The sequence below is a fragment of the Engystomops pustulosus genome, chromosome 1 (assembly GCF_040894005.1).
Source record: "Engystomops pustulosus chromosome 1, aEngPut4.maternal, whole genome shotgun sequence".
Classification (NCBI taxonomy): domain Eukaryota; kingdom Metazoa; phylum Chordata; class Amphibia; order Anura; family Leptodactylidae; genus Engystomops; species Engystomops pustulosus.
The window spans coordinates 296,984,016-296,999,370 of record NC_092411.1 but is presented as its reverse complement, the minus strand read 5'-3'; the positions used below and the strand labels follow the sequence as shown (position 1 = coordinate 296,999,370).

The window sequence follows — 15,355 nt, the reverse complement described above, 5'->3', positions numbered from 1 at the left end:
GGTATATGGGGGATACATATATCATATACTATAACACTCACATGTAGGGGGTATATGGGGGATACATATATCATATACTATAACACTCACATGTAGGGGGGTATATGGGGATTACATATATCATATACTATAACACTCACATGTAGGGGGGTATATGGGGGATTACATATATCATATTCTATAACACTCACATGTAGGGGGTATATGGGGATTACATATATCATATTCTATAACACTCACATGTAGGGGGTATATGGGGATTACATATATCATATACTATAACACTCACATGTAGGGAATCCTGTACGTATAGATATTATTACTACTGCTGGCGCTATACGTGTCCAGTACATATAGATATTATTACTAGTGCTGGAGCTATACGTGTCCTGTACATATAGATATTATTACTGGTGCTGGAGCTATACGTGTCCTGTACATATAGACATTATTACTAGTGCTGGAGCTATACGTATCCTGTACATATAGATATTATTACTAGTGCTGGAGCTATACGTGTCCTGTACATATAGATATTATTACTAGTGCTGGAGCTATACGTGTCCCCTATATATAGATATTATTACTAGTGCTGGAGCTATACGTGTCCCACACATATAGATATTATTACTAGTGCTGGAGCTATACGTGTCCTGTACATATAGATATTATTATTAGTGCTGGAGCTATACGTGTCCCACACATATAGATATTATTACTAGTGCTGGAGCTATACGTGTCCTGTACATATAGATATTATTACTAGTGCTGGAGCTATACGTGTCCTGTACATATAGATATTATTACTAGTGCTGAACCTATACGTGTCCTGTACATATAGATATTATTACTACTGCTGGAGCTATACGTGTCCTGTACATATAGACATTATTACTAGTGCTGGAGCTATACGTGTCCCACACATATAGATATTATTACTAGTGCTGGAGCTATACGTGTCCTGTACATATAGACATTATTACTAGTGCTGGAGCTATACGTGTCCTGTACATATAGATATTATTACTAGTGCTGGAGCTATACGTGTCCTGTACATATAGATATTATTACTAGTGCTGGAGCTATACGTGTCCCACACATATAGATATTATTACTAGTGCTGGAGCTATACGTGTCCTGTACATATAGATATTATTACTAGTGCTGGAGCTATACGTGTCCTGTACATATACATATTATTACTAGTGCTGGAGCTATACGTGTCCTGTACATATACATATTATTACTAGTGCTGGAGCTATACGTGTCCTGTACATATAGATATTATTACTAGTGCTGGAGCTATACGTGACCTGTACATATAGATATTATTACTAGTGCTGGAGCTATACGTGTCCTGTACATATAGATATTATTACTAGTGCTGGAGCTATACGTGACCTGTACATATAGATATTATTACTAGTGCTGGAGCTATACGTGTCCTGTACATATAGATATTATTACTAGTGCTGGAGCTATACGTGTCCTGTACATATAGATATTACTAGTGCTGGAGCTATACGTGGCCTGTACATATACATATTATTACTAGTGCTGGAGCTATACGTGTCCTGTACATATAGATATTATTACTAGTGCTGGAGCTATACGTGACCTGTACATATAGATATTATTACTAGTGCTGGAGCTATACGTGTCCTGTACATATAGATATTATTACTAGTGCTGGAGCTATACGTGACCTGTACATATAGATATTATTACTAGTGCTGGAGCTATACGTGTCCTGTACATATAGATATTACTAGTGCTGGAGCTATACGTGGCCTGTACATATAGATATTATTACTAGTGCTGGAGCTATACGTGACCTGTACATATAGATATTATTACTAGTGCTGGAGCTATACGTGTCCTGTACATATAGATATTATTACTAGTGCTGGAGCTATACGTGTCCCGTACATGTAGATATTATTACTAGTGCTGGAGCTATACGTGTCCTGTACATATAGATATTATTATTATTAGGACTGGAGCTGTACGCATATATAATATGAGTAGGAGGGTTTATACATTGTGGGGAGGAGGAGATATATACATTATATACATATATATGGGGGGAGGGGTATATACATGATATACACTAATATATGGCTACAGAAATATTCAGACCCCTTTAAAAAAAATGAAATGGCAAGATAAAAAAGTATTGTTTGCTCATTAATGAACACTCTGCTCCCCAGACAAATAAACTGAAATGTAGATATTTTTGCTAAGTATTCAGTCCCTTTGCTGTGACTCACAAGCTGTCCAATTCCTTCTAAACCTCCTTGAGATGGTTCTACTCCTTCATTGGAGTCCAGCTGATCCTCCTTGATTAGGAAAGGTGCACACCTGTGTATATAAAACCTTACAGCTCTCAGTGCAGTCACAGCACGTGAGAATCATGAGGTCTAAGGAACTGCCCAAGGAACTCAGAGACAGAATTGTGGCAAGGCACAGATTGGCCAAGGTTACAATAGAATTTCTGCAGCACTCAAGGTTCCTAAGAGCACAGTGGCCTCCATAACCTGTACATGGAAGAAGTTTCTACGACCGGAACTCTTCCTCGACCTGGCCGTCCAGACAAACTAAGCAATCGTGGGAGAAGAGCTTTACTGAGAGGTAACAGGACCCCAAGATCCCTGTGGCTGAGCTTCAGAGATGCAGGAGGGAGATGGGAGTCACCTATCACTGCAGCCTGCAGCAGTCGGGGCTTTGACGGAGTCTACTGGTGGAAGCAAGACATATGAAAGCTGCAAACAGTGAGCAAAACACATGAAGGATCCGGACCATGAGGAATAAGATTCTCTGCTCTGATCAGACCCAGATTGAACTTTTTGGTGAAGAAAACCAGGCGCCGCTCATCACATGCCGAATACAATCCCAACAGTGTAACATGGTGGTAGCAGCTACATGCTATAGGCTGGGGGGGGGGGGCAGCACAGTGCCCCCGTGTACAGGTGTCCCCGGTGATGTAGATGGCAGTGCCCCCGTGTACAGGTGTCCCCGGTGATGTAGATGGCAGCGCCCCCGTGTACAGGTGCCCCCGGTGATGTAGATGGCAGTGCCCCCCGTGTACAGGTGCCCCCGGTGATGTAGATGGCAGCGCCCCCCGTGTACAGGTGCCCCCGGTGATGTAGATGGCAGTGCCCCCGTGTACAGGTGCCCCCGGTGATGTAGATGGCAGCGCCCCCCGTGTACAGGTGCCCCCGGTGATGTAGATGGCAGCGCCCCCGTGTACAGGTGCCCCCGGTGATGTAGATGGCAGCGCCCTCCGTGTACAGGTGCCCCCGGTGATGTAGATGGCAGTGCCCCCGTGTACAGGTGCCCCCGGTGATGTAGATGGCAGCGCCCCCGTGTACAGGTGTCCCCGGTGATGTAGATGGCAGTGCCCCCCGTGTACAGGTGCCCCCGGTGATGTAGATGGCAGTGCCCCCCGTGTACAGGTGTCCCCGGTGATGTAGATGGCAGTGCCCCCGTGTACAGGTGCCCCCGGTGATGTAGATGGCAGTGCCCCCCGTGTACAGGTGCCCCCGGTGATGTAGATGGCAGTGCCCCCGTGTACAGGTGTCCCCGGTGATGTAGATGGCAGTGCCCCCCGTGTACAGGTGCCCCCGGTGATGTAGATGGCAGCGCCCCCCGTGTACAGGTGCCCCCGGTGATGTAGATGGCAGTGCCCCCCGTGTACAGGTGCCCCTGGTGATGTAGATGGCAGTGCCCCCCGTGTACAGGTGCCCCCGGTGATGTAGATGGCAGCGCCCCCGTGTACAGGTGCCCCCGGTGATGTAGATGGCAGTGCCCCCCGTGTACAGGTGCCCCCGGTGATGTAGATGGCAGCGCCCCCGTGTACAGGTGTCCCCGGTGATGTAGATGGCAGCGCCCCCCGTGTACAGGTGCTCCCGGTGATGTAGATGGCAGTGCCCCCCGTGTACAGGTGCCCCTGGTGATGTAGATGGCAGCGCCCCCGTGTACAGGTGTCCCCGGTGATGTAGATGGCAGTGCCCCCCGTGTACAGGTGTCCCCGATGATGTAGATGGCAGTGCCCCCCGTGTACAGGTGCCCCCGGTGATGTAGATGGCAGTGCCCCCCGTGTACAGGTGCCCCCGGTGATGTAGATGGCAGCGCCCCCGTGTACAGGTGCCCCCGGTGATGTAGATGGCAGTGCCCCCGGTGATGTAGATGGCAGTGCCCCCCGTGTACAGGTGCCCCCGGTGATGTAGATGGCAGCGCCCCCGTGTACAGGTGCCCCCGGTGATGTAGATGGCAGTGCCCCCTGTGTACAGGTGCCCCCGGTGATGTAGATGGCAGTGCCCCCCGTGTACAGGTGCCCCCGGTGATGTAGATGGCAGCGCCCCCGTGTACAGGTGCCCCCGGTGATGTAGATGGCAGTGCCCCCCGTGTACAGGTGCCCCCGGTGATGTAGATGGAAGCGCCCCCGTGTACAGGTGCCCCCGGTGATGTAGATGGCAGTGCCCCCCGTGTACAGGTGCCCCCGGTGATGTAGATGGCAGCGCCCCCCGTGTACAGGTGCCCCCGGTGATGTAGATGGCAGTGCCCCCGTGTACAGGTGCCCCCGGTGATGTAGATGGCAGCGCCCCCGTGTACAGGTGTCCCCGGTGATGTAGATGGCAGCGCCCCCGTGTACAGGTGTCCCCGGTGATGTAGATGGCAGCGCCCCCGTGTACAGGTGTCCCCGGTGATGTAGATGGCAGTGCCCCCGGTGATGTAGATGGCAGTGCCCCCCGTGTACAGGTGTCCCCGGTGATGTAGATGGCAGTGCCCCCGGTGATGTAGATGGCAGTGCCCCCGTGTACAGGTGCCCCCGGTGATGTAGATGGCAGTGCCCCCTGTGTACAGGTGCCCCCGGTGATGTAGATGGCAGTTCCCCCCGTGTACAGGTGCCCCCGGTGATGTAGATGGCAGTGCCCCCCGTGTACAGGTGCCCCCGGTGATGTAGATGGCAGTGCCCCCCGTGTACAGGTGCCCCCGGTGATGTAGATGGCAGTGCCCCCTGTGTACAGGTGCCCCCGGTGATGTAGATGGCAGTGCCCCCCGTGTACAGGTGTCCCCGGTGATGTAGATGGCAGTGCCCCCTGTGTACAGGTGCCCCCGGTGATGTAGATGGCAGTGCCCCCGTGTACAGGTGCCCCCGGTGATGTAGATGGCAGTGCCCCCCGTGTACAGGTGCCCCCGGTGATGTAGATGGCAGTGCCCCCGTGTACAGGTGTCCCCGGTGATGTAGATGGCAGTGCCCCCGTGTACAGGTGCCCCCGGTGATGTAGATGGCAGTGCCCCCCGTGTACAGGTGCCCCCGGTGATGTAGATGGCAGTGCCCCCGTGTACAGGTGTCCCCGGTGATGTAGATGGCAGTGCCCCCCGTGTACAGGTGCTCCCGGTGATGTAGATGGCAGCGCCCCCCGTGTACAGGTGCCCCCGGTGATGTAGATGGCAGCGCCCCCCGTGTACAGGTGCCCCCGGTGATGTAGATGGCAGTGCCCCCCGTGTACAGGTGCCCCTGGTGATGTAGATGGCAGTGCCCCCCGTGTACAGGTGCCCCCGGTGATGTAGATGGCAGCGCCCCCGTGTACAGGTGCCCCCGGTGATGTAGATGGCAGTGCCCCCCGTGTACAGGTGCCCCCGGTGATGTAGATGGCAGCGCCCCCGTGTACAGGTGCTCCCGGTGATGTAGATGGCAGTGCCCCCCGTGTACAGGTGCCCCTGGTGATGTAGATGGCAGCGCCCCCGTGTACAGGTGTCCCCGGTGATGTAGATGGCAGTGCCCCCCGTGTACAGGTGTCCCCGATGATGTAGATGGCAGTGCCCCCCGTGTACAGGTGCCCCCGGTGATGTAGATGGCAGTGCCCCCCGTGTACAGGTGCCCCCGGTGATGTAGATGGCAGCGCCCCCGTGTACAGGTGCCCCCGGTGATGTAGATGGCAGTGCCCCCGGTGATGTAGATGGCAGTGCCCCCCGTGTACAGGTGCCCCCGGTGATGTAGATGGCAGCGCCCCCGTGTACAGGTGCCCCCGGTGATGTAGATGGCAGTGCCCCCTGTGTACAGGTGCCCCCGGTGATGTAGATGGCAGTGCCCCCCGTGTACAGGTGCCCCCGGTGATGTAGATGGCAGCGCCCCCGTGTACAGGTGCCCCCGGTGATGTAGATGGCAGTGCCCCCCGTGTACAGGTGCCCCCGGTGATGTAGATGGCAGCGCCCCCGTGTACAGGTGCCCCCGGTGATGTAGATGGCAGTGCCCCCCGTGTACAGGTGCCCCCGGTGATGTAGATGGCAGCGCCCCCCGTGTACAGGTGCCCCCGGTGATGTAGATGGCAGTGCCCCCGTGTACAGGTGCCCCCGGTGATGTAGATGGCAGCGCCCCCGTGTACAGGTGTCCCCGGTGATGTAGATGGCAGCGCCCCCGTGTACAGGTGTCCCCGGTGATGTAGATGGCAGTGCCCCCGGTGATGTAGATGGCAGTGCCCCCCGTATACAGGTGTCCCCGGTGATGTAGATGGCAGTGCCCCCGGTGATGTAGATGGCAGTGCCCCCGTGTACAGGTGCCCCCGGTGATGTAGATGGCAGTGCCCCCTGTGTACAGGTGCCCCCGGTGATGTAGATGGCAGTGCCCCCCGTGTACAGGTGCCCCCGGTGATGTAGATGGCAGCGCCCCCGTGTACAGGTGCCCCCGGTGATGTAGATGGCAGCGCCCCCCGTGTACAGGTGCCCCCGGTGATGTAGATGGCAGTGCCCCCTGTGTACAGGTGCCCCCGGTGATGTAGATGGCAGTTCCCCCCGTGTACAGGTGCCCCCGGTGATGTAGATGGCAGTGCCCCCCGTGTACAGGTGCCCCCGGTGATGTAGATGGCAGTGCCCCCCGTGTACAGGTGCCCCCGGTGATGTAGATGGCAGTGCCCCCTGTGTACAGGTGCCCCCGGTGATGTAGATGGCAGTGCCCCCCGTGTACAGGTGTCCCCGGTGATGTAGATGGCAGTGCCCCCTGTGTACAGGTGCCCCGGTGATGTAGATGGCAGTGCCCCCCGTGTACAGGTGCCCCCGGTGATGTAGATGGCAGTGCCCCCCGTGTACAGGTGCCCCCGGTGATGTAGATGGCAGCGCCCCCGTGTACAGGTGCCCCCGGTGATGTAGATGGCAGCGCCCCCCGTGTACAGGTGCCCCCGGTGATGTAGATGGCAGTGCCCCCTGTGTACAGGTGCCCCGGTGATGTAGATGGCAGTGCCCCCCGTGTACAGGTGCCCCCGGTGATGTAGATGGCAGTGCCCCCCGTGTACAGGTGCCCCCGGTGATGTAGATGGCAGCGCCCCCGTGTACAGGTGCCCCCGGTGATGTAGATGGCAGCGCCCCCCGTGTACAGGTGCCCCCGGTGATGTAGATGGCAGTGCCCCCTGTGTACAGGTGCCCCCGGTGATGTAGATGGCAGTTCCCCCCGTGTACAGGTGCCCCCGGTGATGTAGATGGCAGTGCCCCCCGTGTACAGGTGCCCCCGGTGATGTAGATGGCAGTGCCCCCCGTGTACAGGTGCCCCCGGTGATGTAGATGGCAGTGCCCCCTGTGTACAGGTGCCCCCGGTGATGTAGATGGCAGTGCCCCCCGTGTACAGGTGTCCCCGGTGATGTAGATGGCAGTGCCCCCTGTGTACAGGTGCCCCGGTGATGTAGATGGCAGTGCCCCCCGTGTACAGGTGCCCCCGGTGATGTAGATGGCAGTGCCCCCCGTGTACAGGTGCCCCCGGTGATGTAGATGGCAGTGCCCCCGTGTACAGGTGCCCCCGGTGATGTAGATGGCAGTGCCCCGTGTACAGGTGCCCCGGTGATGTAGATGGCAGCGCCCCCGTGTACAGGTGCCCCCGGTGATGTAGATGGCAGTGCCCCCCGTGTACAGGTGCCCCCGGTGATGTAGATGGCAGTGCCCCCCGTGTACAGGTGCCCCCGGTGATGTAGATGGCAGTTCCCCCCGTGTACAGGGGGTGGGTGCTGCCCCCTGTGCAGGTGGTGGATGCTGTCCCCGGTGCTATATCCCTGGTGCTGTCCCCGGTGCTATGTCCCCGGTGCTGTATCCCTGGTGCTATATCCCTGGTGCTGTCCCTGGTGCTGTATCCCCGGTGCTATGTACCCGGTGCTGTATCCCCGGTGCTATGTACCCGGTGCTGTATCCCTGGTGCTGTCCCCGGTGCTGTATCCCCGGTGCCGCAGGCCCGGCCGCTCACCTTGTGCCGCTGCTCCCGGTGTTTGGCTCCTCCTCCTCCCGCAGCCGCCGCAGTGTCTCCGCCAGTCCCGGGCTCCGGCGCTCCCTGATGCGCCGCACACTAAGGCACCGGGTGTAAAGAGCCGCCCGCGTCCTCCGCCGCAGCCCCGCACCTCACAGCCGCAGCATCAGCAGCCCGGGCACCGGCGGCCAATGAGAGGAGCCGCACACGGGGGAGGGAGAGGCGGGCACCGAGCAGCATCATCCTCTGCCCGGAGTCACATCACAGCACAGAGGGGATGGAGTGCACCCTGCACACAGCACCACTGCACACAGCACAGCACCACTGCACACAGCACCCCGAGCACTGCACGCACTACCCCTGCACACAGCACAGCACCCCCAGCACTGCACACAGCACCCCGAGCACTGCACACAACAGCCCGAGCACTGCATGCACTACCCCTGCACACAGCACCCCGAGCACTGCACGCACTACCCCTGCACACAGCACCCCCAGCACTGCACACAGCACCCCTGCACACAGCACCCCGAGCACTGCACGCACTACCCCTGCACACAGCACCCCCAGCACTGCACACAGCACCCCTGCACACAGCACCCCGAGCACTGCAGCCTGCACACAGCACCCCGAGCACTGTACACAGCACCCCGAGCACTGCACGCACTACCCCTGCACACAGCACAGCACCCCGAGCACTGCACGCACTACCCCTGCACACAGCACAGCACCCCTGCACACAGCACCCCGAGCACTGCACGCACTACCCCTGCACACAGCACAGCACCCCCAGCACTGCACACAGCACCCCGAGCACTGCACACAACAGCCCGAGCACTGCATGCACTACCCCTGCACACAGCACCCCGAGCACTGCACGCACTACCCCTGCACACAGCACCCCCAGCACTGCACACAGCACCCCTGCACACAGCACTCCGAGCACTGCAGCCTGCACACAGCACCCCGAGCACTGTACACAGCACCCCGAGCACTGCACGCACTACCCCTGCACACAGCACAGCACCCCGAGCACTGCACGCACTACCCCTGCACACAGCACAGCACCCCGAGCACTGCACGCACTACCCCTGCACACAGCACAGCACCCCTGCACACAGCACCCCGAGCACTGCACGCACTACCCCTGCACACAGCACAGCACCCCCAGCACTGCACACAGCACTCCGAGCACTGCACACACTACCCCTGCACACAGCACAGCACCCCTGCACACAGCACCCCGAGCACTGCACACAGCACCCTGCACACAGCACCCCCAGCACTGCACACAGCACCCCTGCACACAGCACCCCGAGCACTGCACGCACTACCCCTGCACACAGCACCCCCAGCACTGCACACAGCACCCCTGCACACAGCACCCCGAGCACTGCACACAGCACCCCGAGCACTGCACGCACTACCCCTGCACACAGCACCCCGAGCACTGCACACAGCACCCCGAGCACTGCACACAGCACCCCCAGCACTGCACACAGCACCCCTGCACACAGCACCCCGAGCACTGCACACAGCACCCCGAGCACTGCACGCACTACCCCTGCACACAGCACCCCGAGCACTGCACGCACTACCCCTGCACACAGCACCCCGAGCACTGCACACAGCACCCCGAGCACTACACGCACTACCCCTGCACACAGCACCCCCAGCACTGCACACAGCACCCCGAGCACTGCACACAGCACCCCGAGCACTGCAGCCTGCACACAGCACCCCGAGCACTGCACGCACTACCCCTGCACACAGCACAGCACCCCTGCACACAGCACCCCGAGCACTGCACGCACTACCCCTGCACACAGCACAGCACCCCCAGCACTGCACACAGCACCCCGAGCACTGCACACACTACCCCTGCACACAGCACAGCACCCCTGCACACAGCACCCCGAGCACTGCACACAGCACCCTGCACACAGCACCCCCAGCACTGCACACAGCACCCCTGCACACAGCACCCCGAGCACTGCACACAGCACCCCGAGCACTGCACGCACTACCCCTGCACACAGCACCCCTGCACACAGCACCCCGAGCACTGCACACAGCACCCCGAGCACTGCACGCACTACCCCTGCACACAGCACCCCCCGCACTGCACACAGCACCCCGAGCACTGCACACAGCACCCCCAGCACTGCACACAGCACCCCTGCACACAGCACCCCGAGCACTGCACGCACTACCCCTGCACACAGCACCTCGAGCACTGCACACAGCACCCCGAGCACTGCACGCACTACCCCTGCACACAGCACCTCGAGCACTGCACACAGCACCCCGAGCACTGCACGCACTACCCCTGCACACAGCACCCCGAGCACTGCAGCCTGCACACAGCACCCCGAGCACTGCACACAGCACCCCGAGCACTGCACGCACTACCCCTGCACACAGCACAGCACCCCGAGCACTGCACGCACTACCCCTGCACACAGCACAGCACCCCGAGCACTGCACGCACTACCCCTGCACACAGCACAGCACCCCTGCACACAGCACCCCGAGCACTGCACGCACTACCCCTGCACACAGCACAGCACCCCGAGCACTGCACACAGCACCCCGAGCACTGCACACACTACTCCTGCACACAGCACAGCACCCCTGCACACAGCACCCCGAGCACTGCACACAGCACCCTGCACACAGCACCCCCAGCACTGCACACAGCACCCCTGCACACAGCACCCCGAGCACTGCACACAGCACCCCGAGCACTGCACGCACTACCCCTGCACACAGCACCCCCAGCACTGCACACAGCACCCCTGCACACAGCACCCCGAGCACTGCACACAGCACCCCGAGCACTGCACGCACTACCCCTGCACACAGCACCCCCAGCACTGCACACAGCACCCCTGCACACAGCACCCCTGCACACAGCACCCCGAGCACTGCACACAGCACCCCGAGCACTGCACGCACTACCCCTGCACACAGCACCCCCAGCACTGCACGCACTACCCCTGCACACAGCACCCCGAGCACTGCACACAGCACCCCGAGCACTGCACGCACTACCCCTGCACACAGCACCCCCAGCACTGCACACAGCACCCCGAGCACTGCACACAGCACCCCGAGCACTGCAGCCTGCACACAGCACCCCGAGCACTGCACGCACTACCCCTGCACATAGCACAGCACCCCAAGCACAGAACCCCAAGCACTGCACACAGCACCCCGAGCACTGCACACAGCACCCTGCACACAGCACCCCGAGCACTGCACACAGCACCCTGCACACAGCACCCCGAGCACTGCACACAGCACCCCGAGCACTGTACCCTGCACATCGCACCCCCAGCCCTGCACCCTGCATACTGCACCCTGCATACAACACCCCAGCACTGCACTCCCAGCCCTGCACCCCAGCACTGCAGCCTGCACACAGCACCCCGAGCACTGCACGCACTACCCCTGCACACAGCACCCCCAGCACTGCACACAGCACCCCGCGCACTGCACGCACTACCCCTGCACACAGCACAGCACGCCTGCACACAACACCCAGAGCACTGCACACAGCACCCGCAGCACTGCACACACTACCCCTGCACACAGCACAACACCCCAAGCACTGCACACAGCACCCTGCACACAGCACCCCGAGCCCTGCACACAGCACCCCGAGCACTGTACCCTGCACACCGCACCCCCAGCCCTGCACCCTGCATACTGCACCCTGCATACAACACTCCAGCACTGGACTCCCAGCCCTGCACCCCAGCACTGCACACAGCACCCTTTACACAGCACACTGAGCACTGCACCCTTTACACAGCACCCCGAGCACTGCACCCTTTACACAGCACCCTGAGCACTGCACCCCCAGCTCTGAAACCCTTTACACAGCACCCCGTGCACTGCACCCTTTACACAGCACCCCGAGCACTGCACCCTTTACATAGCACCCCCAGCACTGCACACAGCACCCCAGCACTGCACGCACTACCCCTGCACACAACACAGCACCCTAGCACTACACACGGCACCCTGAGCACTGCACACACAACAGCACCCTGAGCACTGCAACCCTGCACACAACACCCCTGCACACAGCACAGCACCCTGAGCACTGCAACACTGCACAGCACTGCACACAGCACCCCTGCACACAACACTGCACCCTGCGCACAGCATCCCGAGCACTGCAACCCTGCACACAGCACCCCCAGCACTTCACACAGCACCCCTACACACAGCACCCCCAGCACTGCACACAGCACCCCCAGTACTGAAACCCTGAACCTAGCGACCCCAGCACTGCAGCCCTGCACACAGCACCCCCAGCACTGCAGCCCTGCACACAGCACCCCCAGCACTGCAGCCCTGCACACAGCACCCCCAGCACTGCAGCCCTGCACACAGCACCCCCAGCACTGCAGCCCTGCACACAGCACCCCCAGCACTGCAGCCTTGCACACAGCACCCCCAGCACTGCAGCCCTGCACACAGCACCCCCAGCACTGCAGCCCTGCACACAGCACCCCCAGCACTGCAGCCTTGCACACAGCACCCCCAGCACTGTACACAGCACCCCCAGCACTGCAGCCTTGCACACAGCACCCCCAGCACTGCAGCCTTGCACACAGCACCCCCAGCACTGCAGCCCTGCACACAGCACCCCCAGCACTGCAGCCTTGCACACAGCACCCCCAGCACTGCAGCCCTGCACACAGCACCCGCAGCACTGCAGCCTTGCACACAGCACCCCCAGCACTGTACACAGCACCCCCAGCAATGCAGCCCTTCACACAGCCTTGCACACAGCACCCCCAGCCCTGCAGCCCTGCACACAGCACCCCCAGCACTGCAGCCTTGCACACAGCACCCCCAGCACTGTACACAGCACCCCCAGCACTGCAGCCTTGCACACAGCACCCCCAGCACTGCAGCCTTGCACACAGCACCCCCAGCACTGCAGCCTTGCACACAGCACCCCCAGCACTGTACACAGCATCCCCAGCACTGCAGCCCTTCACACAGCACCCCCAGCCCTGTACACAGCACCCCCAGCACTGCAATACATTCCAGCTCACACTCATAATCTCTACCTGACAAAACATTATAACGGTTAGATAGGACCATGACCCTACATCACCCCTGGCTTAGGCTCTGCACTGCACTGCTCCTCAGGCTTACAGGAGCATTTATCTTTTTTCTTATTCTTCTTAGCCTCCTCGTATTCAGCAGGTGTTACAGAGGTGGTTACCTGAGACACTCAGCGCTCCCCTGAGCAGCTCAGACTCTGGTACTGTAGCAGCTGACCCCTGTTGTACCTCCCACCTTGTCAGTATTAGACCTGACACCAGGGCCTCCTCCTCAAAGGCGTCCGCTCCTGCATCTCATCATCTGAGAAGTCCCCGGCGATGTTGTGCCAGGCCACCGGGCAATCCTTGTGTGGGTGCCCAATCTCTCCACAGAGGTTACATCTAACCATCTCACAATTCACTGAGATGGCCGACCTCCCCACACAGGATACACTTCACCACTGCACATATTTTGGCCACGTGACTGATCTCACCACACCTGAAGCAATTTCATGGTTGCCCGGGATAGAAACAGACTAGAGATGAGCGAACACACTCGTCCGAGCTTGATGCTCATTCGAGCATTAGCGTACTCGAAACTGCTCGTTGCTCGGACGAGTATTTCGCCCGCTCGAGAAAATGGCAGCTCCCGCCGTTGTGATTTTTGGCGGCCAGAAACAGAGCCAATCACAAGCCAGGAGACTCTGCACTCCACCCAGCATGACGTGGTACCCTTACACGTCGATAGCAGTGGTTGGCTGGCCAGATCAGGTGACCCTGGAATAGACTAGCCCCTGCCCGCGCTGCTCGGATCATTCTGTGTCTGGATGCCGCTAGGGAGAGAGCTGCTGCTGGTCAGGGATAGCGTTAGGATGTTCTATTAGCTTACTGTTAGGCAGGAGTGATTCTACAAGAACCCAACAGCCCTTCTTAGGGCTAGAATATTTTTTTTGTTTGCTTGTGGCTGGGCTTGCTGGCACTAGTAGTGCAGCTAGTACCATATTGTGAGGAATTTGCAGGGGGACTTGCTACCGTTGTGTTTAGCTCTTAGTGACACACATATCCACCTCAAACACCTAAGTGGGACAATTTATTAGGGGTTTGATTGAAAAAAAAAAAAAAATCGGCAGACTGTGCCTAATTCAAAACTGAAAGTCATCACAGGCACAGCACAAAATCCAGGTGTGTGCTGTCAGTGTAGGTTAGAAACTAGCCATAGCAATCATAATCTTCTGTTGTTGCTGTGTGATTGTTTTGTTAAAAAAAAAACGCAAAAAAAATTTACAGTTTACACTTTAATTTTGAAAATGTTGAACCCTAGGGGTAGGGCTAGGGGTAGAGGACGAGGGCGGGGACGTGGGCGTCCAACTACTGCAGGGGTCAGAGGCCGTGGTCCTGGGCGGGGTGAGACACCACCTGCTGATGAGGGAGCAGGGGAACGCCGCAGAGCTACACTCCCTAGGTTCATGTCTGAAGTTACTGGGACTCGTGGTAGAGCACTGTTGAGGCCAGAACAGTGCGAACAGGTGATGTCGTGGATTGCCGACAATGCTTCGAGCAATTTGTCCACCAGTCAGTCTTCCACGCAGTCCACCCACGTCACCGAAATCGGCACTCCTCCAGCTCCTGCACCTCAGCCTCCTCCCCCCCAGTCTGCCCCCTCCCAGGAAAATTTGGCATTTGAACCGGCATACTCTGAGGAACTGTTTTCTGGACCCTTCCCACAGTCACAAACTACTTGTCCGGTTGCTGCTGAGCTATTTTCCGATGCCCAGGTTTTCCACCAGTCGCAGTCTGTGGGTGATGATGACCTTCTTGACGTAGTGGAAGAAGTGTGTAAAGAGGTGTCGGACGATGAGGAGACACAGTTGTCAGACAGTGGGGAAGTTGTTGTCAGGGCAGGAAGTCCGAGGGGGGAGCAGACTGAGGGATCGGAGGATGATGAGGTGACAGACCCAAGCTGGGTTGAGAGGCCGGGTGAACACAGTGCTTCTGAGACGGAGGAGAGTCCTCGACCAGAACAGGTTGGAAGAGGCAGTGGTGGGGCCAGACGGAGAGG

The 15,355-nt window shown here is 58.5% G+C and overlaps 1 protein-coding gene across 2 annotated transcripts in view; it reads right to left on the bottom strand.

Annotated features, from left to right (window-relative positions):
- Positions 1 to 8,456, bottom strand: part of FBXO41 (F-box protein 41) — a 56,780-nt gene extending 48,324 nt beyond the window's left edge. Inside the window, exon 1 of one of the 2 annotated variants that reach the window (XM_072126419.1) lies at positions 8,231 to 8,456. The gene's annotated coding sequence lies outside the window, so the exon portion shown is untranslated. Of the gene's footprint in view, positions 1 to 8,164; positions 8,184 to 8,230 lie in introns of those variants that run through there. The other variant, XM_072126422.1, reaches the window with a different exon arrangement.
- Between the last annotated feature and the right edge of the window lie 6,899 nt (positions 8,457 to 15,355).